The sequence below is a fragment of the Pteropus vampyrus genome, unplaced genomic scaffold (genome assembly GCF_000151845.1).
Source record: "Pteropus vampyrus isolate Shadow unplaced genomic scaffold, Pvam_2.0 Scaffold79, whole genome shotgun sequence".
NCBI lineage: Eukaryota > Metazoa > Chordata > Mammalia > Chiroptera > Pteropodidae > Pteropus > Pteropus vampyrus.
The window spans coordinates 1,562,322-1,583,292 of NW_011888860.1; the positions used below are offsets into that span (position 1 = coordinate 1,562,322).

The 20,971-nt window shown below is 36.8% G+C and overlaps 1 protein-coding gene across 20 annotated transcripts in view; it reads right to left on the bottom strand.

Annotated features, from left to right (window-relative positions):
• The window catches only part of APBB2 (amyloid beta precursor protein binding family B member 2), a 338,648-nt gene that overhangs the window by 259,222 nt on the left and 58,455 nt on the right, over window positions 1-20,971 (bottom strand). For 19 of the 20 annotated variants that reach the window (XM_023532201.1, XM_023532208.1, XM_023532211.1 and 16 more), the window contains one exon: window positions 16,560-16,715. The exons of the other annotated variant lie outside the window; for it this stretch is intronic. The gene's annotated coding sequence lies outside the window, so the exon portion shown is untranslated. The remainder of the gene's footprint in view (window positions 1-16,559; window positions 16,716-20,971) is intronic. 20 annotated transcript variants of the gene reach the window in all.

Consider the following 20,971-nt stretch of genomic DNA (forward strand, 5'->3'; position numbering starts at 1 on the left):
GAGAGCAGGAGAGAGAACAACCCCCACACTACAGGGTCCTCTCTGGCCACCAGTCCTGTCAAGTGACACTGCACAGAGCTCTCAGTCTCCCCATAATTGCTCCCCGCCTTACCCCTCAGGTGCAGAGTAGAAGCCCCAGGGCACTGTATGACCCTATGTAGTTTCCTTATACCCTGAATGTACCACTTGTTTCTTGATGGAACCTGGACTGGCATGTAGACCTAAAACCTTTGAATACTCACCTAACAAGATAGTGCCCTGTAATTAGTACTGATTTGATCTTGTTTTTATGGCAACCTGACATCAATTATGTCAAAGAAGAGTCACTGTACAATATTTTAAGACCCTCTAAAAGCTAACTGTTTTGGCTGGTGTACTGACATGTTTTTGTTTTCTTGTTTTTAAATCCACAAACTGTCATCATCCGCAATAAACTACACAGTAGAGGAAACATACTTTAACTTAAGTGATCCCTTTTTTTTCAGCCTTATTGAGGTATAACTGACATATAAGTAGTGATAAAGTATACATCGTAGTGATTTGATATATGTATACATTGTGAAAGGATTCCTCCCATCCAGTTAATTAAAACATCCATCACCTCACATATTTATGGTTTTTTGAGACACTGTAAGTCCTATTCTCTTAGCAAATTTCAATTATATAATACAGTGTTATCAACTATAGTCACCATGCTGCACATTAGATCTTCAGGCCTTACTTGTCATAACTGAAAGTTTGTACCCTTTTACCAACCTCTTCCAATTTTGTCCAACACCCAGCAACCACTTTTCTACACTCTGTTTCCACGAGTTTGACTTTTTTTGAGTCCACGTATAAGTGATACCATGCAGTATTTGTCTTTCTCTGACTTACGTCACTTAACACAATGCCCTCAAGGTCTACCCGTGTTGTTGTAAATGGCAGGATTCCCTTCTTTCCCATAACTGAATAATATTGCATTGTACATGTATGCATGTGTATTTGTATGTATATACATAAGTGTGTATATGTAATATATAATATATAATACATGTAAGTATATATCACATCTTTATATATCATACATTCATCTGTTGACAGACATTTAGGTTGTTTCCACATCTTAACTATTGTGAATAATGCTACAATGAACATGGGAGTGCAGGTACCTCTGTGAGATACTGATTTCATTTCCTTTGTATATATACCCAGAAGTGTGATTGCTGAATCGTAAGGTATTTTTAATTTTTTGAGGAATCTCCATACTGTTTCCCATATTGGTTCACCAATTTACATTCCCACCAATAATGCACAAAGGTTCTCTTTACTCCACATCCTCAACATTTGTTGTCTCTTGTCTTTTTGATAATAGCCATAATAACAGGTGTGAGGTGACAATCTCATTGTGGTTTTGATTTGCATTTCCCTGATGATTACTGATGCTGAGTATCTTTTCATGTACCTGTTGGTCATTTTTGTTTTCTCTGGAAAAAATGTCCATTCAGTTCTTCTGCTCATATTTTAATTGGATTGTTTGGTTTAAAAAAAAATTTTTTTTTTTTTTGCTATTGAAATGTATGAGTTATCTATATTTTTTTTATATTAACTACTTATCTGATATATGATTTGTGAATATTTTCTACCATTAGGTAGGTTGCTTTTTCATTTTGTTGATGGTTTCGTTTCCTTTGCTATGCAGAAGCTTTTTAGTTTGATGTAGTCCCACTTGTTTAAGTGATTCTTTTAAAAACGTAAGTTAGATCTCTCAGATATGGATATTTAGGTCCTTATTTTGACCTGTAGTACCCTTCACAACCTGTCTCCCATTCTGACCCTATATTTTTTTTTTGCTTCACTTCTGCATCACTCTTCCTTTTGTTCACTCTGCTCTAGCCTCAAGGGAGCTTTGTTATTTCTCAAACATGCCAAGTTGGCTCCCCGCTGAGGGCCTTTGCCCTTGCAGTTCCCTCCACCTAGAATGCCACCTCTTGGGTCTTCGTATCACTGATTCCTGCTCATCTGTAACTGCTCTAGGAGGCCCCTGCCCATCACCAACTCTTAAGCAGCCCTCTCTTGCCTCCAGCTCTCTCTCTTCCCTTGATTTCTTTTTTGCTGTGCTTATTATGCTGATATATTATATACTGGTTTACAGTCCATTTCCCTCTGCAAGAATGCATGGTCCTAGAGAGCAGGGACCTTGTCTCTTAGAATCACCACTCATCCCTACTGTCTGGAACAGTGGGCGGCATTTGGTCAGCACGCACTAAACATTTGTTGAATAAATGAATAATTTTGTTAGGGCAAAATAAAAAGAACTGCTGGTCTGTTTTCTTAATGACTGCAGCTAAATTTCCCATGACAAGATATTATTCAGTGGCCATCTTTTGAAGATGTTATAGTCCTGTTTAAATTTAAGGATGAGTTTATGGAATAACGTGCCATCCTATGTGAGGATTTTCCACACTGCACATGAAAACCAGCAGAGTACACGGTAAACGATCAAAAATATGAATAAATTTAAACAATTGTTTAAACCAAGACAGCAAAGATTTTCTATAAAGCGCCAGACAGTAACACACTCTGCAGGCCACAGAATCTCTGTTACAACTACTCAACTCTACTGTTGCAACATGAGAGCAACCATAAGCAATACATAAATGAATGAGCATAGCTATGTTCCAATAACATTTTATGGACTCTGAAATATGAATTTCATATAATTTTCAGGTGTTGTGACACATTATTCTTTTTTTGATTTTTTTTCCCCAACTACTTAAAAATGTGAAAACCATCCTTGTGGACTGTATGAAAACAGGCACAGGCTGAATTTGGCCTCTGAGTTATAGTTGACTAACCCCTGGTTTAAATCATTTCTGAGGGTGGCTTTCATTCTATAGATTAAACATGTCTAGCCCATGAAATCTGCTGGATATCTACAATTAATTAAGTATGGAATAACTGCATTTGTTAAAGAATGATAAGCTGAAAAAGCAGATTACTGGGTAAATAAACATTACTAATTCATTCTTCTAAGACTGTCTTTCCACCCAAATTTGATCATTTCAAACACAAGTTCTGTTAGCATCTTTTCCTTCACCTAAGTATGTTCATTTTCCATCCTAGTGAAAAAAATCTGTACTGGTCCTTCTTACTTTTTCAGAAAGGGGAACTGTACCAAAATCAGAGAGAAGAGGATAGCTTCCCAGGCTTTGAGGCAAGGCAGATTCCAGCATAATGTTTTATGATTAAGTGTACAATGTGTTGCTTACACTTTGCTTTCAAGTACTTTCAAACATGCCCTGTTGTGTGGGCTCTGGAATGAGAACTATTTTGATTACAGGTGCTGCTAGAAGTCAGGGTCATCTGCCCTATGAGCCACAGAATTTGCTGAAAAGGCCAGGCTGAGAGATGGCATGACTGAAACATGTTATTTCATAACTTAAAGCATATTTTAAGTTTTGCTCAATTATAATAGCCTCATTTCTCTTACATAATAGCAATACGTAAAAATAAGGAATTTGAAGAACTCTTCATGGCATTACTCAGAAGAGTCGACTAAACATAGGAAAGAGGTCTAATCAATATGAAAGATGTCTACTTGACCCTAGATACACAGTAAAGAATAGGAACACTTTATTTTAGGTCTCCAGATGTTTTAAATATCCTGATGTTGGGTGTTCCAGAAACCTGATCAAGAAAGAAAAGAGGAAAGTTCTCAACATTTACACATCTCATTTTCTTCAAGCCTAGGAGACATGGAACAAAGCTAAAACTTAATATAACCTAATTAATTACAGACTACACTTGCCCTATCCATTTTGAAAGCAGATCTACTGAAATGTAAGGTGAAAAATTTTTAAGTTTTTTGAAAGATATCTAGTGCTCTGCATCCTGAAGAATTTCCAAGTAAATCAAATTCAAACAAAAAGGTCAAAGGAAGTCAATAGTTTTCCAACTCCTACTGTAACACACCCTACATTTACTTGGAAAAAGAGATTAAATTAAGCTTCACTTAAATTCCAAGTGTTCAGGGACAGTCTCCTGAAAAAGCAGACTTGGCTTGAAACCCTGGCTTCTCACACACATGGCCCAATTCGCACCAAAGACAGCCATCACGAAGCCACACCGTCTCTGCAGGAATCTCCTCCATTCTGTTGATCATGGGACTATCCACATAAATGAAAGCTGAGGCATCAAATCATAGAAAGCTGTAAGATAAATGCTTCTGCTTCATCTCACACTCCTGAGTTTCTGAGGAAATGAAAATGCTGACAAGGGATGCAGTTTCACATAAAAGTGATCAGAAATGAATGACTAAACCAAGGAATCACCACTGTAGCTGCCTGGCAATCCTGTGAACATACAAATACATTCTTTTTGGGAAGACCCAGGGTACCACTGAATTACCCTCTTTCAGATGTCCAGGGAGACTTGATGCTGAAACCAGGTGAGGGAGTAAGTCACCAAGAGGACGTTTCCCTGAACAGCCTTGGCTTCTGTTTGTATTAGTCAGCTAGGGCTGCAGTAGCTAACTACCAGACTGGGTGGCTTAAACAACAATTTGTACATCCGAGATCAAGATGCCAATATAAGGTTTCGGCCAGGTTGTTTTTTTTTTTATGAGGCCCCTCTCCTTGGCTTGTAGATGGCTGCCTTCTTGCAGTGTCCTCACCTGGTCTTCCTACTATATGTCTGTGTCCAAATCTCCTTATCTTACAAGGACACCAGTCATATGGGATTAAGGCCCACCTTAATGACCTCATTTTAACTTAATACTTCTTTAAAAATCCTATCTCCAAATATAGTCACATTCTAAGGTACTGAGGGTTAGTTAGGACTTTAGCATGTGAATTTGGAGAAGATACAATTCAGCCCTTTATTCTACTGGAACCACTGCCATGGCAAGGCTCTGTTTGTTTATTCTTACTAGTGCCAGAAGGTAGACTTAATAAACTATTAACTCAATTCTTACTCTTTTGAAAATTAACTATCTTTCTTTTATAATGAAAGGACATTATATTCAACAATATTCCAACACCACTATGATGTTGATTACTAAAAAAAAAAAAGCAACATATCATTTTCACTGCCTTTATGAAATACCTCACTACATACCAAATCCAATCATAAAGAAAAGTCTTTGGGGGCGAGGTCACACCCAAAAGATTTCTAAGTACCAGCTGCCAGCCCACATTTTAAAAACAATCTGCATTGCAACAAAGATCCAACATAAGGAAAAATCAGGCTATTTACTTGATATTCATCATAATGAAAGGAAAGTGTAAACACATTCTTACGTGTGCCTTTTCATGTCAGCAGTCATGTCTTTGCATGTATTAATCTGTACTGCCTGCTCCTAATATCAAAATGGGTTAAAAACTAATACTGTAGAGATCAAGACTTCTATTCAAATCATATGAATAACCAGGAATATCATAAGCAAAAGGTAACATTTTTAAGTCCTATACCCACACAATCACCGAGGCCCCCCTCAGTCTTTCTGGTCTCTCCATTCCCACCACCACAGTCCAAGTTGTTTTTCTTCTCCACTAGTACCACATACTCTCTAGAAGAAACCCATACAGCAGGAACAACGAGCTACTCACATCTGAATCCTAAGCACCTAGCACAATACCTGGCACATAGAAGGAGCTCAATAAATATGGGAAGTCAACACTCCTGTGCATCTAGGCCCCTTTCATCCCAGCCTCACTTTCCATTTCTAGCTTGTCTTCAGTCACCACTCCCCACCCACACAGACCCTCCTGACTTCACAGGCACACATATTCGCCTTTGAACACCTCCGTGCACACTCCTGCCTCCACACTCATTTACACCACTTCCCCTCTCTGAAATGTCATCAAGTCTTCCCCCATCTGTGTGCCTTGGAAAGTCCAAATCAACATTGTAGCTTGGCTGAGATAGAAAGAATTACTTGCTCTTTTACTTGTGTTGCACAGAACTTTGAACACACTGTATTAAGTCAAAATACTTTGTTTCTTGCTGTCTCCCCAAAGACCATGCACTTAGGGCTGGGCTTGTCTCCCTCCCCCCCCCCCCCAGTGAATGACATGTAGTAATATTAAGTGACTCCCGAAATCTACTTATTCATTCATGTAACAAATATTTATCGAGCATCTACCCTGGGTGGATGTTGATTAGTAAGCCATATGGATATCTGGGGAACAGCATACAGGAGGAAGGAAGAGGGAAGGTTAAGTCCTTGAGGCAGAAACATGCCCAGTGTGTTCGAGGCCAGTGCACATGGAATGGCATTAGCAGGGGGCAGAATATGAGGAGATGAGGTGAGAGAGGAAAGGAGGGGCATCATATGGGGCCTTTTGGGCCATTATAGGGACTTAATCTACTACTATGAGGACAGAGAAGTCACTGCAAGTTTTGAGCAGAGGAGTGCCACGGTGTGACTTGACTTTTATAACAGAATCACTCTATTGAGAATACAGTGCAGAAGGACAAGGACAGAATTAAGAAAGCACTTAGGAGGTCTTTACAACCCAGGTAAGAAAGAACGGTGGCTTGGGTCAAGGCGGCAACAATGGACATGTTTCTGACAGACTGGACCTTGGACACAGGTCTACATTTCTTCCTTTTACTAGATAATAACAAAGCCCCAACCTAGACGCTTCTCCTCATTCCTAGACCGCTGTGAAAGTCTCCAATTTGTTCTCCCCATCCTCAATTCCCTCCTCTCTCCATCCTACAAACTGCAGCAGGATTTGTGTTCAGAAGAGTGCTCCCGTCGCAGCAGCACCTGCTCTCAGTGGAGCTCTCGTCGGAACGCAGACCTGCTTCAAAGCCCTCCACCTACGCCAGTCTACTCCGTTTTTGTCATTCATGATATCCGGCGACAATGGTATTGTTTCAGACTTTTCTATATTATAAATATATATAATCGATTACACACCTACACAAATATACTAATAGATAACAAGTCCTACACTATGGTGTCAAATATCTTGAAATATGGGGGTTATAATTCCTGCCATTAATAGATATAAGGAACACCAAAAATACATATTACTAATTCTGATGAGCTATCAAACCATTTTAGGAAAAAAGGAGAAGTAACAAAAATTCTTTTGAGATTAGAAAAATTATATGGCTTGTTGATTTTTGAAAATGAAACATCAATTATTATAGATTGAAATATGCATAGATAAGGGGACAGCACAATGCATTTATTCTCTACACCACCACTGCTTACATTCTGAAGAAAAATTGTCATCTTTCTATCTATTATTTAATTTCAGCATTCACACTATGACCAAATACAACAGTTTCCAGACAAGCCTATCAAAAGCCGAAGAGTTAAGTAGTTGTTGCTATTGGAAGAGTTTAGGGGCGTCATCTCCTTTGACCTACGACCCATGTCTAGGGTATTTAATTAAGAGGAAAGCAAAATCTGGACACAGAAGTCAAAAGATATTTAAAAGGCACACTGGTTTTATCTGTGCATCAGTCATTACTTCTAGTCCAAACAGGCAGGCCTTTCTTAGCAAACAGCTTTCCTGATTAGCAATAAGATTTTGGAGACTTCTGAGGCTACCTCTAGCCTTATGGTCTGAAAAGCAAATACAGTTCAGTCCAAAGCTCATATTTAAAATAAACAAACTGAGCATAAAGGTACACTTACAAACATATTTCAGCAAGATGGGATTCTTTGTCCTTCAAATCACATTTGGTAAATATCTGTCTTTTTGCTTTCTTTTTCTCAACTCAATGTTTTAACTAATAAGCTTTCAAGGGAATGTTTGCTGGCTTAGCGCATACTTTACCACTCTTCTCACAAAAAATTATCCACGTCCTCACATGCAAAGAGGACAAAAAAGACTGACAAATGAACATTAGGAAAAAATTTACATTGTTCTTAAAAACACTCAGTAAGCTTTTACAAACTATGTTACAATGTAATGATGCAAAATGATCCATGATCATACTATCCGGATAGCTCCTGATTCTTTTTTAAAAGTAAAATAAATAAATGAACATGGTTAGAAAACTCAAATAACACAGAAAAGAAAAAAATTCCAGTATGTTAACAGTTCATATCTTTTTAAGAAAAAAAAAATGTATATACCAGCATACATGTTTTTTAAAAAATTTTATACAAAAGGGAACGGTATTCACATAATTCTGCAAAACATTTTTTGTTTTTTATAGATATATGCACATACATATCTATAAATAATTCCAAGCCAGCACACAGACAGGGCTATTTCATTCTTTACAAATATGCTATAACTTATAAAATATCTTAGCATAGTTTTAAGTGAACCTATTTATGTAATTGCTGGCAATTTTAAGTTTTGAAATACATTGCCAAATTACTCTCCAGTGATGTCTATTTTAGTCCGCTTAGGCTGCTATAACACAATACCATAGACTGGGTGGCTTATAAATAACAGAAATTTATTCCTCGCAGCTCTGGAGGTTGGAAGTCCAAGATCAAGATGCCAGCATGGTCACCTTATGGTGAGGACCCTCTCTGATTCGTAGCTGGCCTAGGGATCTCTCTGGACCCTCTTTTATATGGCACCAATCCCGCTCATGAGGGCTCTAACCTCACAACTTAAGAACCTCCCAAAGTCATCACCTCCTCATACTATCATCTTTGAGAGTTAGAATTTCAACATATGTTTTTTTGGGGGGACACATTCATTTAGACCATAGCAGTACTTAACAAAGAATACCAGCAGTTGAAAATACCAGGAAAGCAGTAGATGGATGGGAGTCTCAAACCATTACAGAGTTGAACCTTCCCCACTGTCAAAGGCTGGGGAGCTTGGCAGTCAAGCACAAGAAATCTCAGAGTCCTCAAATAAGGAATGTAGAGTGGGGATGGAGACAGTCAGGAGTGTCCAGAAGGACTATCCTTTCTCCTTCCTTTTCTAAGCAGTTGCTTAGGAGTGTCTGCCTCCTCTAGCAACTAGACACCCCTAGGTATGGTAACACAGCAACTCAGTGGAGTGCAAGGCTGGGCCACATACCTTGGCTGTAAAACCTGGGACAGGCTCCCAAACATTCCTGGCATTTTCACTTCCACCTCTGAAGGTCTGATTAGGCATTTTCCTCAGGTAAAAAGGCTTGAAAACCCCATTCGCTAACAACCTTCTATCTCCTATTTATTTATCAAAAATAAGAAAATGCCGCTTCTTTAGATTAAACTACATCTACATTAGCACTCTCTCCTTGAAAATTCCAAAGCATTCTATTCATATATTACTGTGGGCCTTTAATACCTCATTAATTATAAGACTAATTAAAGACATATAAAGAGAGAGAGTTTTCTATAGGTCAATCACTTTATAGACAGAGCTTTTTATACCGGTATATAACTAAGTTCGAGAAAAAGTTCAGATTCAAATTTAAATTAGTAGATGTGAGACTTGGATAAAACCATTTGATCTTTCCAATCTTCAAATTCTTTACCTAGAAAACAGGGTAATACTGTCTCCTCATAGGATTAATGTGAAGACTGAATAAAGTTCCTTGCCCCGCCCTCAACCCATCAGAGGCTGAAAAGTGCTTAAGCATTTAGCATATGGGACATGCTCAATAAAATGTTAACTCTCGCAAAAGAGCTTATATTCTGGCTTCCATAGAGGACTATTAACAAGTTAACTTGGAATTTAACTGAATTGCACTGAGCTAAGTAAAATTAATTCAGCACCTCTTATCACTCATAAATGAACACCTGCTCAAGATCAGCGGTCATTTTAAATCCAATTTTAGAATCATCGAGGGCCTAAAGTCATGGCTGGAACTCTAGACTTACTTCTGAGATAAGTCTTTGGTAAAGTCACTAATTACCCTCTTACTTTCCTGGGCACTGTCACGCTTTAACCAGACACCCAAAAAAAGCCACAGCGCTAACAAACTATTTTCCGCCTTAAGTCTTCAAGAAACTCACCCTTATGAAACCAAGCATGGAACAGCTACTAAGATTCTAAAATCTGTCCTGAAAGGGCCTCGGCTATACAATGATTGCAGGAAAAACTTTTAATTCTTAAAAAGGGTATACTAGCGAATTGCACAGAGCAATTTCTTAGGTCAAGCTAGACTGAAGCTGATATTCATTTTTAAATAAATTACTGGGTTGGGATACTAGGTAAAAACATCCAATAGACTATTTTTATTTATGAATAAAGCTAAGGTTCAATCTTATTTGAGTAGATAGTAATCAATTTGAAAATTTCAGAAGTTCTGAACAGTTATTGTGTCATGAATATAGATTTTATTTGGACAACATAATCAAATTAAATGTTTTATTCATTATAAGTCACTACTGGACTAAGAAACTACTGCTTGCTCAGTAACTACATCAAAATAAATAACGATTGATTATATGTCATTTGAGTATGAAATCTCTGAAGGCTTTTAAAGGAAACCTAAAATACTTCAAAGATTATTTAAAATAAAAATATAAAGACAAGAAAAAAATAAAAACATGTAATGTTCCAAACTCTATTACTATATTTATCATAAACATCGTCATTACATATTTACACAAAAATGGTGTCTCCTAATGAAAGCTAAGTTCCAGACACTCTCTTTATTCTTGAATTGGCTCATTGAATATGACTAAGTTGACCTGATTTTTCTTCACCTGCAACCAAATGATTATAAATAGGCTGAAGCCTTCACAATGGAATTGTACAACAACTCGAACTTAAACAGCTCAATCATTCTGAACCCCTAACTTTTGTCAGCACAATACTCTATTCAAAGTAAAGGGCAGCTAAGCAGTTACTATCACCCAGCTGTATTTTGTTTCAACTTTCTACGAAAAGCAAGACCAACAAGATCAAATCCTCATAGAACATTATATTACATTCCTCATAGGATCATTCATCATTCTGCAAATAGGTCACGAAGATTTTTAAAAGGTCACCAGAGAGAAAGAAAAGATTTAAAGGAGTGACTGGGTTAAAAGATGCATGATACCGACGTCCAGGATCCTAGAGATACAAATGAAAGCTTATCTATGGCTTTTTCTTTTAAATGAATAAAAAGAATAACTCCACATTGCTCTGTAGATGCATTTTTACGAAGAGACATTATCAGCCAAAAGACTGCCAAGAAAAGCAAAGGGGCCAGGTAACAAACATGTCAGTTCCCATCCAGCTGTCTCCCAGGTTGAAATAAGATTACAAAGAAAGAGCAGGAAGCGGATAAGCCATCCTGGAGGACAAAGCCCTCTGGGAACTGGAAGGGATGGCCTGACCTACTAATGAAACTCCAGAAAACATGTTCTAAATCTAATAGTGTGATTTGAATACCCGATTAAAGCCCAGTGGCAGAAATGAGCTTTCAGTTATATGCTAGAGAGGAGAAATGACTGAATTTAACCAATAGCAAGTTTGCATATTTTTTCGAATTAAAAATAAAAGTCAGTCCCCAAACAAAATTATAACTTTAAAGAAAATGGCCAACTAGAATCTAAACATCCCAATAAAGCACTGACTTTTTTCTTCCTTTTCCATCTTTATACATTCGTAATTTTTACAGTTGTAACTAAAAAAAATACAAATTTACAGTTTCCATGTTTCCTATATAAATACATTCATTTCTGCACAGTAGTTTATTGAGAACCATACCAATACAGACAAAAAAAAGCACAAGTATAAAAATACAGCTAGTATTTTAATTATATTATGAAAAATGTCCAATTTTCATAAAACATAAAACCATACTATGTTCCCAAAACCCAAGACACTGTAATTCATAATTTTTGATTTAGTAAAATTAAAGTTTTGTGAAATGAAGCTTTTTTTTGGTATGAAAGACCCAAATCATATAACCATTAAGGAAAATTCTTGAAATTATTGAAATATATATTTTTTGAAACCTGTCAATCTTTAAGTCAGTAGTAATTGGTAATGATAAAGACAGAGGTAATGAAAAAACTTTTAATTTAATCTGTCTTATGCAAATGGATAATGGGCATAAAAATGCTTACCACTTTTATGAAAAAAGCATTTAAAAAAGTTATAAAAATATTTTCAATTAAAGTTGATATTTCAGTATTATATTAGTTTCAGGTGTACAGCAGTCATTAGACATTTATGTAACTTCCACAGTGATGCCCCCTGTTAAGTCATGCACCCATGTGACACCATATACAGTTACTGCAGCACTACTGTCTATATTCCCTATGCTGTACTTTACATCCCTGTGACTATTCTGTAACTGCCCATTTGTACTTCTTACTCCCTTTACCTTTTTCGCTGGCTCCCAACTCCCTTCCATCTGACAACAGTTTGTCCTCTGCATCTATGAGTTTGTTCGTTTTGTCTGTTCATTTATTTTTTTTAGATTTCACATAAAAGTGAAATCAGAAAAAAAGTATTTTTGATTTAAAGTAATATATGTAGTAATATAGAAAATGTATTTGGATTGATTTGAATTCTCTTCTACCTCTGCAGATTCCCAGAGTTATCCCACAGAGAAATAACCAAAGAATCAACAACAACAAAAACTCCTAGAACTAATAAGCAATTATAGCAAATTTGCAGGACACAAAGTTTATATACAAAAGTCACTTGCTTTCTTATACACCAGTAATAATCAATTGGTATTTAAATTTTAAAATACAATACTATATATATGCACCAAAATAAATGAAATACTTAAATATAAATCTAACAAAATATGTACAAGACCCATATAAGGAAAAATACAAAACTCAGATGAATAAAATTAAAGAAGTTCTAAAGAAATAGTTATTCCATGTACATGAATAAGACAAAATATCAGTTCTTCCCAACTTGACCTATAGACTCAACACAATCCCAGCAAGTTATTTTGTGAATATAGATAAACTAATTCAAAAGTTTATATTGCAAGGCAAAAAGCCCAGAACAGTCAAAACAGTATTGAAAGAGAAGAACAAGGTAAGAGGACCCACAATATCTGACTGGAAGATTTACTGTAAGCTACAGTAATCAAGACAGTATGGTACTGGTGAAAGAATAGACAAATAATAGATCAATAGAACAGATCAATGGGGCAGAACAGAGATCCCAGAAATAGACCCATACAAATATAGTCAACTAATCTTTTATAAAGAAGCAAAGGCCATTCAACAAAAAAAGAATAATGATTTCAAAGAATGGTGCTGGAATAACCAGACATCCATGTACAAAAAAATGGATGTAGACAAAGACTTTACACCTTTCACAAAAATTAACTCAAAATAGATCACACATCTAAAAATAAAATGTAAAACTACAAAACTTCTAGAAGATAACATAGGAGAAAATTAGATGATCTTAGGTTGGCAATGACTTTTGAGATACAAAACCAACAATGCATGAAAGAATTCACTGACAAGTTGGACTTCACTAAAATTAAAATTTTCTGTTGTGAGAAAGAAAATTTACGAGAATGAAAAGACAATCCACGGAACTGGGAGAAAATATTTGCAAAAAGATCTAGTTGATAAAGGATTGGTATCCAAAATATACGAAGAACTCTTAAAACTCAACAATAAGAAAATGAAAAATCCAATTAAAAAATGGGCACAAGATCTGAACAGACATCTCATCAAAGAAGATATACAGGTGGCAAACAAGCATATGAAAAGATGCTCAACATCATACATCGCTAGGTAACTACAAATAAAAAGTTCAATGAGATACCACTGCACATGTACTAGAATGGATAAAATCCCAAGCACTGACAATACCAAAGGCTGGGGAAGATGTAGAGAAACCTCAACTCTCATTCCTTTCTGGTGGGAATGTAAAATGGTACAGACACTTTAGAAAACAGCTGGCAGTGTCTTACAAAACTAAACATACTCTTAATATACAATCCAGCAATCATGTTCCTTGGTATTTACCCAAAGGAGTTGAAAATTTATGTCCACACAAAAACCTGCACACGAATGTTTACAGCAGCTTCATTTTTAACTGCTGAAACTTAGAAGCAATCAAGATGCCCTGCAGTAGGTAAAAGGATAAATAAACTGAGGTACATCCAAACAAGAGAATATTATTCATCATTATAAAGAGCTATCAAGCCATGATAAAACATGGAAGAACTTTAAATGGATATTGCAAAGTCAAAGAAGCCAATCTCAGTGATTCCACCTATATGACACTGTGGAAAACTATGGTGACAGTAAAAAGATCAGTAGTTGCAGGAATTCAAGGAGAGGGAAGGAGAGAAGAATATTGAGAACATGAGATTGTCAGAGCAGTGAAAGTATTGTGTGTGATACTGTAATGGTAGATACATATCATTAAATATTAGTGAAAGCCCATAAAATGTACAACACAAAGAATTAATCTAATGTAGACTATGGACTTTAATTAATAATTGATATTGATACTGGCTTCACAATTTTAACGAATGCACCAAACTAATGCAAGATATTAATAATAGGGAAAACGGGGGTGGGGGGTTGGGAGGTATATATATAAATAGGTATATATATAGGTATACAAACTCTAAACTTTCTGCTCAATTTTTCTATAACCTGAAACTGCCCTTCCCCAAATAAAGTTTATTAATTTTTTTAAAAAGCAGTATCAATTATAAAAAATAATAATAATAAAGTCTAACATTAAGAAGAAGAAATAAATTTTTAAAATTCACGACACACTTAGAATTCTGCTTAGAACAGAAAGCCAATAGAGGTTTTGGGAGAAAAGCAGCTGTTACTTTGTGCTGTCAAAATAAACTCTGGACAGCTCTCTGATAACCACTCATTTGGGTGCTCCCGAACAACTATGTTTGCAGTAAATACCAAGATTCAATACTAGGAAGCTCTGAAATTATCTTCCTTATCTCCAATTTCTTTTAAATATAGACTCTGGAAAGCCTCCCTTTCTTTCTGACTCAAAAAGCAAGTAATTGAATCAAATATATTTTTTTAAGTGTTCCCGAAGACTAAATCCTATTTCTCCTTTGTTAAATAACAGCTACAGCTCTCTGCTAGTCTCTCCAGCAAGCAGCAGTGCTCATAATGCCATGTCTTCTCCTCCCACAGAATTTAGTTCTTTCTTCTAGTGATACATTTTTCACACTTACATTTGTCGTTTTTTACATTTTACATTTGTCAGCTGGCTGAATATTGATCTGACCTATCCCCTGTGAGCTCCTGAAGACAGGGACTGTGTCACAGTCGTTTCATCCTAAGACCTCAACCTAAAAAGCATAACTAATCAAAATGTTTGTACATGTTAAGTGATGGACATGTTACTCAAACTAACTAGCTAACCTGCCAGGAAAGTGAAACCGGAGTTGCCAGCTTTAGGTGCTGCAAAATCCAGGACATGTGTGTGTGTGTCTGTGAGTGTGTGTGTCTCTTTGTGTGTCTCTGTGTGTGTGTGTCTGTGTATGTGTGCACGCCCCTTCCTCCCTCCCCATCTCATTTCCTTCATCTCCCTGCTCTGATTTCCTCCGTGTTACTTCATTCTCAGAAAGTCTTTCCCTAAGTGGTAGCAAAGAGAGTCACCAGCAGCTCCAGCTTAACAAATCTACAAAAAGAAAAAACTTCTTTGCAACGGTTTTAGTGAAAATATTGAGGCTCCTCCATAAACTGATCCTTGTGACGTGACCCTGTCTAGCCAAGCTTATATCACATGCCCATAACACAGCGAGGTCACCTCCTCTAACTACATAGCCTAAAAACAAAGAAAGGGTGATTGACTGCCCAGGGAAAATCTGGGTCATTTGTTGAAAGAAGTATGAAAAGGATGTGGGGTAGGCAGAGTCGACAGACATTTACTACTTCACAGGTTCTCAAGACTGCTGACCCGCTCTCCTCTTTGTATTATGTATAATGTCGAGTTACCCACTGAATATTCAATACAAAATGTTTGTAGTGCCTGTCCCTGTACAATATACTTTTTCAAAATGAATTATTTTCCACCTTATTGCCACACATGAGGTTGTTTATACAGTTTCATTTCCCCTGGTCCACAGTAAGACTATTTTGCACTTATTTATATTCCTATTATTTTCAGGACATGCCAAAAGCACCCTGCTGAAACCAAATGTGTTGCTAGCTTTTGTTTGGGGGTAGATAAAATAAAAACTTGCCATGCAAAGGAGCACAAAATATCCCCTAGCCTCCCCACCTCATCCTCCATCTCCACCCCCAAAAAATGTCAGGTTTCCACGGTCCACACTTCACAGTCTGAAAACACAAACGAGAGCAAGTCCCTGAAAGTACCAATGCCAGTTTGTGCTTTCTCAGACACTGCTTTTTCTCCAGAATAAAACCAATACCATCAAGGTTGCTGTGAGTCGCCTCTTGTGGTGGCTTCATATACATTTGTGATTGAGATCTTCTTCCTCTCTTCTCCAAGAAGAGAAGAGTGTGGGACAGAGGAAAGGAAGACGGGAGAGAAAAAGAGGAAGACAACAACACACTGTACACAGAAGTTTGTTAGGCTATATCTGCCATTTATATGATGCTAGGACTCTCTCGTACAACTGAAATGATTATTTGGGGTTGTCTCAAAAATACTTTATGGAATAAACAAAGCAACTTTTTCCTTTTGAAGCCAATTCACTTTATCCAGCCTCTCTTATCTTATACCAACCTGATTTTGCTTAAGTTATGGTCTGTCTCAGGCTTTCACAGCAGCTTTCTTTTATGGATTTTCCATCCAGCAAATGTTTCTGTTCCACGGCTGGGCAGATCCGACCACAGCATGCTTGGCTACGGATCACTGCAGCTCACCCACAGCAGCTCTAACCTGGAGGGGGCAAAGGCCAGAAGCCATTATAGGGATTCAGCTTCACAAACTCTCTTTCTCTCTCTCTCTCTCTCTCTCTCTCAAGAGTGTATGTTTGGCAGAATGACTCTAAACATCTCTCATATATTTAAAATCATTAATGAACAGAAACAATAGCTTATAAGGTATCTTAAAGACAAGGCTGGGCTATTCTGAGGGTAGGATTGAAGTATTTAATCATTATTGAAAAGGTTTGGCCAAACAATTATGCTCTGTTTGTGGAAAATTTAAAAGCCAGATGTTTTAATTAACCACAGAAAACACAAGCTACAACTAAAATTTCATGAACACACTGATCTGCCCTGTGGAAAACCACAGGAATGTTCTGGCAAGGCTCAGTCTGAATTCTTGGGACACAGAGGGCTGGAACCATTCCCCTTAGGAACTTGAACAGAAAATTAACTTGCTCAATATGTTTTTTAAAAAGTAAAATGAAACCCAGATTTAATCTCAATCAAATATAAAAAACATTTCAGGACTTCAAAGGGTACCACCAAAAGACACATAAGGAAAAGGTCATAAAAAATTCCAATGTGATTCAGAATTTAGAATGTATTTCCAAGGCAAAGTGAATGATGCAACAGAAATATGTATAGGCTAAATCATCCAAAAGAAAACTAATCATTTTTCATTTCATAATAAAGGAAAATGATATATGAAACCAATATTCAACACATCAATCATAAATATCATCAAAAGTATAATATATTTGAGCAAAAGGAATCTCTTAAATATCCTACTTCATGCCAAACCTGTGGCCTGGCTCACAGTAGCTATCATGTTTCAACTTGAAGAATCATGGCATCCAGAGACAGTGTTAAAGCAATGTATGGTCATTAATGTTGCACCTAGCAATATTGGCAGAAATGTAAAATGAGAGAATCTTATAAAAGCAATTAGTGAACAATTAAGAGCTAACAGACTAGGAAGTCTTCATCTGTTAGTTACAGTGATAACTATGACAACATCAATACATGCTAAATATTGAAATCATATTCAAGAGAGAACAGGACAAATGTTATTTTCAGATACTGGGTCCATAATTCTATTTCTTAAGTCAAAACAGACCCTGTCACAAGTGTGCCAACCATAATATTACATTTATTCTCTACCTTCATTTGGAAACTAAGTCCCAAAAATCATCTCAAAAGGAACACAGCAGGGAAAAAAAAGCAAGATACCAAGTTATACATGTATGGTATAATCCCAGTTTTGTTCTACAAACTGAGTGTGTATAATCTAAAGGCACAAAAGTATGAACAATAACTCTTTCTGGGTCATGGAATTAGAGGATATTTGTATTTCCTTCTTGGTGTTTCCAAATTTTCTACAATTATTATGTATTGCTTGTAGTATTAGAATATTTTTAAATAAGGTTTTTATTAAATAGTATGGGAATACAAATCAGAAATGGGATATGATACTATATTAGCCTGATCTGTGGGCTTCCTCTGATCTGAACAATAAGAGCTAATAAATTAAGAAGTTTTTGTTTATCTGAGCTCAGTAATTCTTAATTTAGAAGTTCAAAACCCAAGTGTCCAATAACACTTCCAAGGCTAACAACAGTACTTTCCTAGAAGTAAGAAAACCTTTTTCTTATTCTGCTAACTTGCCATAAAGAGACAAGAAGACCACGGTTATTTCCCTCCCTAACTAACATGCCCAAACTTCTCTATTGCTGGCCATGCCATATAAATGTCGTTTAATTAGAAAGTGCCTCCTTGGTGTTACCTACAACTTCACAGGAGTACAGCCTTCAGTAAACATTGGTATACTCCACTTTCTGCGACTCAGCATCTCAGAAAACATAAAACACAATGGTGGAATCTTAGCACTGGGAGACTTGAAAATCCAGCATTCCAAGAAGCCCAAGCCCACCTCCATCCCCAGACACTGATGCTGAGAGAAGTCAAATATTTTTCCAGAGGCCACACAGCCATCAGAGCAAGGATGACAGTCCAGATCACCTGCTTCCACTTTGACCAAGTGCTCTTTCAAACACCACAACATCTCAACACGCACTCTTTGAAATACGAGTTTGTATGAACTATCCTCATATGTTAAATTCATATCAGCAAAACCTGCAAAACAAGACAGAAATTTGTTCCACCAAAAATGAAATGCATGCAGGAAAAAAGCCAAGACTCAACTACAGGCTAAAAAAGACCGCCCAGGACACATTCAGTAGGAGAAACAATGGGGGCAGTGTGCTCGGGCAGCAGGTGTCCCGAACAGAAACTGCCTATCACGCTGAAAGCTTTCTGGTCCTAGGAGTTGCTCCATTGATAACAGTACATTCCCACTGCTCAAAGCAGGACAAAAGATTTTCGACAAGATAATACTATACTTGCACCAAGCCACCTGTAAGAGATAAGTAGGATGCACACTCAGCCCAGTGTTGGAAATAAGTGATTTACTGGCATCAAGTCCTGGTCTCTTCCTTCCAAAAGGGCCCAAGTTTTAGGTGAGAGACATTATGATTTCAAAAATTAAGAAAACAAGTCACTAAGAACTAAACCAAAATAATCCAAATGCTTCATATCTTATATCTGATGTGACCTTACAGAGTGAGCAGGATTTTTCTTTCTTCTAAATGATTTATTAGAAATATTACTCACCTCCACTTCTTTCTTTGTATTTACATACACTGTCCATGCCACACCAATCAGAAAACTAAGAGTCTCACAAAATGTGAACAGCCTGAAAACAAGAGAAAAGGACAGATGGCAATGACAAACTCAGAAATGCTCCCTGAAAAGCCTTTATTGAGCTCACTTATCGTCACCCTTTCCCTACTGTGCAACAGAACAACAAAGGCATGAACTGTGAAGCTACTAATAAAAAAAGCTGCATCGAGGGGTGATGTGATCTTGCTTTATAAGAGCCAGAACAAATACAATGGCTCATCTGAGAAGTCAGGCACCCGATGAGAAAATAAAATGTTTTTTTTTTCCACCCCAAACTACTCCTCAAGTCCCTATATATTCCCATGGCTTGATCCTCAAGGAAAGACCATTAACAGCAGTTTATTCCCATCTATGCCTCAGTTCTAATACTAAAGGTCAATGTCTACCATGGGCACAAGGAATTAGATTCTTGTTGCTATTTCATGATGAAATCAAAGCTTTGTGGTGAGTACTGTTCAAGTAACTCTTTAAAGTCATTTGTAAGGTAATGGCAGCAAGTTTAAAACTAGCAGTCTGGGAGAATGAACCCTGACCTACTAATCGAATTGGGTACAATCCTGCTGAAGTCACCAAATTATCTTTCTCAATAGAGACTAAAAAGAAATTCAACTTAGATCAGATTCATAGATTTTAATATCCTGTCTTATTTGGAACCTTGGATGTGTGTTGATTGATTTTTGCCCTTGGCAAAATGTATGCCCAGATATTGCCACCATATGAGAATCTTAAATGTTTGGCCAGCATTTTATTTTTTCTATTCTAATGTCACAGCAAGGTTTCTCTGTCTTAAGCCTGATTCCAGAAATATCTGCCAAGCCAATTTGACACCTCTAAAATTTCTATCCCAAAATGACCAGGAGGACCAGCAAAAATATGTTTAAGAACGTTCCTCTCACGGCTTTGGAAACTTGATTTTAAAAACTTAGATTCACAGTATCAACAAATTTACATCTTAAAATGTTTGGGAGAATATAAATTCTATGAAATAATGAGGGCTAGTCTCCTTCCCCACCCCCACCAAAAAAATCTACCATAGCTACCCATCACAGGCAACCGAAAAGAATAACACAAACTGGCACCCAACAAAGTTTGTGGCTGATGAAGGAAGACATTATGGCAGTTAGGAAAAGGTTTCACATAGTAACTTCCCTCTTATACTCTCAAGTAAAGAGAATTTTAACTGGGTGTGGGGGATGGGGGCAGATAAATTTATGCTTATCAATGTTTTAAAGACTGTTCTGGAAAGAACAAGGGATGAAGAAATTAGCATATTTAGAAGTTATAGTCCCAGCCCTGCTACTTATGACCCAATGCTTTCTGGAACAACTAACGTATTCTCTTTAACCTTTGTTCCATTATTTGCAAAACTGAGATGATACTATGAGCCAAGTTAAGGAACTATTAACCAATGAAACCAAATATAAAAGCAGTATAGATATTTTTAAGGCACTGTAGATACAACCATAAGGACCTAGGTTAAGGGATGCGGTGTAATTTTTAAGAAGCACAGGGTGCTATGGAACCATA